Consider the following 6,495-nt stretch of genomic DNA (forward strand, 5'->3'; position numbering starts at 1 on the left):
AAGCCCAGCTACCTCTCCCCACATTCCTAGGGGTGAGACCTGCAGATGGGAACTTTAGATAGGACCCTGTTACCTAATGTTAAAGTTAACCCGATAGTCACCAAACAAGACCCTGAACTCGCTCTGTAATTGGTTGATTTCAAAGATACCCTAAATGTTGTAATTGGGTCCCGCCAAAAGTAACGAACACCCTGGACAACGTGTGTGGTTAGAGTTACTGCCAATGCTGTTAGACAATAAGGATTGGATGTCACAATTTCTTGTAACGCCCCCTTCCCAAACCCCATAAAAACCCTACTCAGCCCTTGCTCGGGACTCTCAGCACGGATCCACTGCGTTGGTGAAGGCTGTGAGACCGAACTTAGGCCCGGCGAACCTAAGCCGTAATAAAACTGCCCTTTGCTTTTACATGCGTGCCTCGGTCTCCCTGGCGGTTTCTGGTTTTGGGGTGATATTAAAATCTTGGGCATTACAATACCTATCCCAAAGCACTTACGCCAATATCTGGTAGTTCAAGACTTAACAAAAACTACTTGCTATTATTGTTTTATTATCATTTCCTATGGGACATCAGCATTATATGAGATTAAAAAGATAAGTTAAGGACAGATTTTATTGAATCTTGAATACCATGCAAAGGAGTCTGATTTCAGAAAGCAAGCAAGAAATCAGAGAAGATTTTAGTAACAGGAGTGATGTCATCATATCTGAGTTTTAGGAAGAAAACAGAATCAAACCCTAGTAGATATAAGATGAATATAAAATAGATGGTAGCATACATTAAAATTTTTAATTTTTCTTGTCCATTTCTCAAAATGGCCCAAAGCTATTAGCATTGGGTATAATCAATTCTATACTTTAAATACTATAAAATGTTTATATTGCCTATATTGTCAACTTAATTTTTCTGCCAATGATTATTTAATGCCAGTGGCCTAAATAGGCAGAGGCTTTACCAGTAATCTCCTATAACAGGCATTAGCACAATATTACTGATTCTTAATAGTCAAGTGACTCTCAGCCTGACTTATATTTGCATGTCATTTCAGCTGGGGAAATTATCTTAAAACCCCTAGATATATCGGAAAGAAATCAAAGATTTGAAATAAAAATTTTAAATGTTAATTTACAATAGAACATGAACTGTTTTTGAAAAGGAAAATCTTTGACAGTTCTTAGCCTATCGCATTATAGAGATTCTTAAAAAGATAGTACCCAGTGTTGGAAAGCACACAGAAAAATAAGCATGCCCATATCCTTTGGTAAGTCTATAAACTTGACGACACCTTTGTGGAAGGTAATTTACTAACATGTATAAAGTTTTACATGCATAACCTTTGGCCCAATAAGTCTACTTTTAAGAATTTGTCCTTAGCAGATACCATATGTTTTCACTCATAGGTCTAACAGAAGAAACCTAACAAAGGACCACGGGGAGGGGAAGGTGGGAAAAAGAGTTAGGGAGAGGGAGGGAGGCAAATCATGAGAGACTTTTGAACACTGAAAACAAACTGAGGGCTGAATGGGGAGGGGGAAGGGGAAGGAGGGCGAGGGTTATGGAGGAGGGCACTTGTGGGGAAGAGCACAGGGTGTTATATGGAAACCAACTTGACTATAACCTATAAATTTAAAAAAGAAAGAATTTGTCCTTAGTAAAGTAATCATAAATAGGTACATAAGTTTAGCTACCAAGATGTTAAATCTCAGCATTAATAATAATACTAATAATTTGGAACTATTTTAATATCTACCTAGAAACAATAGGATAAATCAAACTATGACCCACAGACCAAATCTAACCCACAAGTTAAGAATAATTTCAACATTTTTTAATGATTGAAACAAATCAAAAGAATATTTCATAACACACAAAACTTATAGGAAATTTAAGTTTTAGTTCTCATAAAGTTTTACTGAAATGCAACTACACCCACATTAATGTTTGTTATAGCTGGTTTTGCCCTTATAAGAACAGTTGAGTAGATTCAACAGACAGTATTGCCTCTAAAAGCTAAAATATTTACTATCTTTCCCTTCACATAAAAAATTTGCCAACCTCTGGGTTGGGTTAAATAAACCATGGAATAATCATAGCATTAATTTACACAGCAATTTAAAATGGTATAGAAGTTTGCTTACTAGCTTGCAAGAATGCTTAAGGAATTAAATAAGATAGACCATACAAGAGTGTATCAAGTTATGACAACATTTTTGTTAATTTTAATAATATATGAAATAGAAAAAAGGACTGAAAGACTATGTGCTAAAATATTAGTGGTTTTTACCTCTAGAGAGCAAGATAGCAGGGTTTTTTTTTTAACTTATGCATATTGCTTACATTTTCTAAAAGAACATATATTTTAATAATAATAAAATAACACTGTAGCAGACAGACTCTAAAATAGCCCTGAGGTGTCTTTACTGCCTGGCATTCACACCTGTGTAATCTTCTCCCATTTAGTGTGGGTAGGAACTGTGACTCGCTTCTAAACAATAAGAGATTGGCACACAAACAGACACACAGACCAATGGAATACAATAGAGAACCCAGAACTGGACCCACAGATGTATGCCCAATTAATCTTTGACGAAGCAGGAAAGAGCATCCAATGGAAAAAAGACAGCCTCTTTCACAGGTGATGATGGGAGAACTGGACAGCAACATGCAGAAGAATGAAACTAGACCACTTTCTTACACCATACACTCCAAATAATAAATAATAAACTCCAAATGGATGAAGGACCTCAATGTGAGACAGGAAACCATCAAAACCCTAAAGGAGAAAGCAGAAAACAACCTCCTTGACCTCAGCTGTGGAAATTTCTTACTTGACACTCTCCAAAGGCAATGGAATCAAGAGCAAAAATGAACTATTGGAATCTCATCAAGATAAAAGCTTCTGCACAGCAAAGGAAACAACAAAACTAATAGGCAACAGCCGGAATGGGAAAAGATGGCTGCAAATGGCAAATCGGATAAAGGGTTAGTATCAAAAATCTACAAGGCACTTGCCAAACTTCACACCTGAAGAACAGTCCAGTGAAGAAATGAGCAGAAGACATGAGCAGACATTTCTCCAAAGAAGACAGCCAGATGGCCAACAGACACCTGAAATGATGCTCAGCGTTACTTATCATCAGGAAAATACAAATCAAAACCACACTGAGATACCATCTCATGCTGTTCAGAGTGGCAAAAATGAACAAATCAGGAGACTATAGATGCTGGTGAGGGTATGGAGATACAGGCACGCTCCTACACTGTTGGTGGGAATGTAAACTGGTGCGGCCGTCCTGGAAAACAGTGTGGAGGGTCCAACAAGAGTGTGGAGGTTGTTAACTTAACAATAAAACTCCCCTACGACCCAGCAATAGCACTGATAGGGATTTAGACTATAGATGCTGGAGAGGGTGTGGAGAAATGGGCACCCTCTTACACTGTTGGTGCGAATGCAAACTGGTACAGCTGCTCTGGAAAACAATGTAGAGGAGCCTCAAAATTTTAACAATAGAACTCCCCTATGACCCAGCAATAACACTGCCAGGAATTTACCCAAGGGATACAGGAGTGCTGATGCATAGGGGCACGTGTACCCCAATGTTCATAGCAGCACTGTCAACAATAACCAAATCATGGAAACAGCCTGAATGTTCATCAACTGAGGAATGGATCAGGAAGATGTGGTTTAAGTATACAATGGAATACTACATGGCAATGAGAAAGAATGAAATCTGGCCATTTGTAGCAACGTGGATGGAACTCGAGGGTGTTATCCTAAGTGAAATAAGTCAGGAAAAGAAAGACAGATACCATATGTTTTCACTCATATGTGGAACAGGAGAAACTTAACAGAGGACCATGGGGGAGGGGAAGGGAAAAAATAGTTAAGGACAGGGAGGGAGGCAAATCATAAGACATGCTTAAATACTGAGAACAAAGTGAGGGTTGATGGGGTTGGGGGAGAAGGAAAAATGGATGATGGGCATGGAGGAGGGTACTTGTTGGGATGAGCACTGGGTGTTATAACGAAACCAACTTGACAATAAGCTATAATAAAAAAATAAAGGGACTTTTAGCAAAAAATAAATAAAAATAAAAAATAAAAAATAATTCATGGTATCTTACATATAACAAATATTCTTTAATATATAGTCATGATTTAATAAAATTTGTTAAAGTAAAAACAATAAAAATAAACAATAGGCGATGGCAAAAGCCATGATTAAACTTCTTAATGGTGACTTTTTTCTTGCTAGCAGGACTCTATTGCCTTCTTTCCTTGCATACTTTGAATAAGCAAGCAGCCATGGCAGTGAGACCCATGTGGCTAGGAACTAAGTGGTCTCTGGCCAATACCTAAATAAGATTTAAGTTGGCCTCTTGACCAACAGCCAATGAGAAACTGAGGCCCTCAGTCCAATAGGGTGCAAGGAACTAAGCCTTGCCAGGGACCAGAGTATTTTGGAAGCAGATCCTTTTCCAATCAAGGTCTCAGATGAGAACCTAGTCTTGGCTAACACCTTGATGGCCAATGGATGAGAGGTCCTAAAGCAAAGGATCTAATTAATTATGCCCAGGCTACACACCCACAGAAATTGTGAGATAATAAACATGTATTGTTTTCAGGCACTAAATTTGTGGTAATTTGTTATATAGGAATACATAATATGAAAGTTATTTATATTGAATAATGTATTAAAGAAGAAAATAGCAACTAAGTAACGTCAATTTCTTTTGGATGGCAGATATGCCATTAGAAAAGTGGACAGAGTAAATTAACAGGTCAGGCAAATTCTGCCCTTTTTTTAAATTTTATTTATTTTGAAAGAGAGAGAAAGAGTGAACAAGAAAGGGACAGGGAGAGAGAGAATCTCAGGCAGACTCTAAGCTGTCAGCACAGGCCCCACGTGGGGCTAGAACTCACAGACTATGAGATCACAACCTGACAATTCTGTCCTTTAAGTAAAACAAAGGTGCCAGTCAGCAAGTGTGTGGGCTGCGCCAGATCCGACAGCAATTCATGTTTGGACTCAAAAGATCCTGGAAAGAAGTTCTGACTATTCGAATCACCCCTGGATATGCTATTATCTAAGCTCAACCAGAAATGGCCATTTGATGCCCAGCACTCTCCAGAGTTCTGCACCCACCTTTCCCCTCTCAAAACCCCTCCGAAATCACCCTATTAGAATAATATGAAAAGAAAAGCTATCAGCGTACAATAATTGCTCCACGGACACCTAGGTGGCTAAGTCAGTTAAGCATCTGACTCTTGATTTCGGCTCCAGTCATGATCTCATGGTCAGCGAGATTGAGCCTGCAAGGGGCTCTGAGCTGGCTGCGCAGACCCTGCTTGGGATTTTCTCTCTCCCTCTCTCTCTCTCTGCCTCTCTCCTGCTCTCTTTCTCTCTCAAAATAAAGAAATAAACTTTATTTAAAAAGTAATAATAATTGCTCTGAAATTGTAGCCACTACCAATATCTAAATCTTTCTAAAACTTACAACATAGAAAGAGAACACTATAAGCCTGCCCTCTGACATTTTATACTAAATGCAAGTTATTCGTTTTCACCTTGATCAACAGGATAATTACAAGTGTAAATCTCTCATTCTGACCCCAAAATTGTCTTTAAATAAATTTCATGCAATTTTTATGTCTAACAAGCCATTACATTTTTATTACTAAAGCAGTAATAGCAGTTTATTAGATTTTTTAAATGCCCTACTGATCACTGAAGGTCTTTCTCCTTCCTCAAGTAGCTCTTAAATGACAAAAATCATTGTCCATCATGATTACTAGGTATTAGTCACAGGTCATAAATATCCCTTATTTCTTGCAGTGGATCTTTAGGGGATAAAAAAAAATAGGACAAAATGAATAAACTTCCCCCTGAGCCAGTTAAAAGCATCTTGTCTAGATTTAGAAATACTCTGTAGAGATAGCCAAAAGATCGTTAAGACCAGTATTATCTGAATTTTTTGCAAATAGGAACAATAGAGCTTAACTCTGATCTTGTATTGCCCAACAAGCCACACCACCAAAGCTCAATGGACAAAAATTTCCTACTGCTGAGATTTCACCCTCTGTCTCTGAGTCACATTGAAAATATTTATTGTTACACTTATTGTAAAACTACTCTCATACCCATTTCTCCTAGAGTAAAATCTCAATTTTAAAAAGCACCTCAGAAATTTGGAAAGTTTGTGATGCAAATTATTTTGGCAGCTTTTGCTGATGAAGAGCTAAAAACTCCAAGAAAGAAAGTTCAACCTGGCTGCAAGAATCAATAATAATCTCAAACGAAGCTGTTTTAAGGGAAATTATTTAAAAAGGCAGATATATTACACTGTAGCTCACAGATTTGACGTCTGTGAATTCCTCTGGAATCTGTTAGAGATTTCCTTTCTTTTTGTCTGTTTTCTGCCCATGTGCATAGGCCTCTCTAAACACCACACTACTATGGTGAAGCTGATAGAGGTATACTCTTCCTTTTCTC

The sequence above is a fragment of the Suricata suricatta genome, chromosome 4, assembly GCF_006229205.1.
Source record: "Suricata suricatta isolate VVHF042 chromosome 4, meerkat_22Aug2017_6uvM2_HiC, whole genome shotgun sequence".
In the NCBI taxonomy this organism is placed as follows: domain Eukaryota; kingdom Metazoa; phylum Chordata; class Mammalia; order Carnivora; family Herpestidae; genus Suricata; species Suricata suricatta.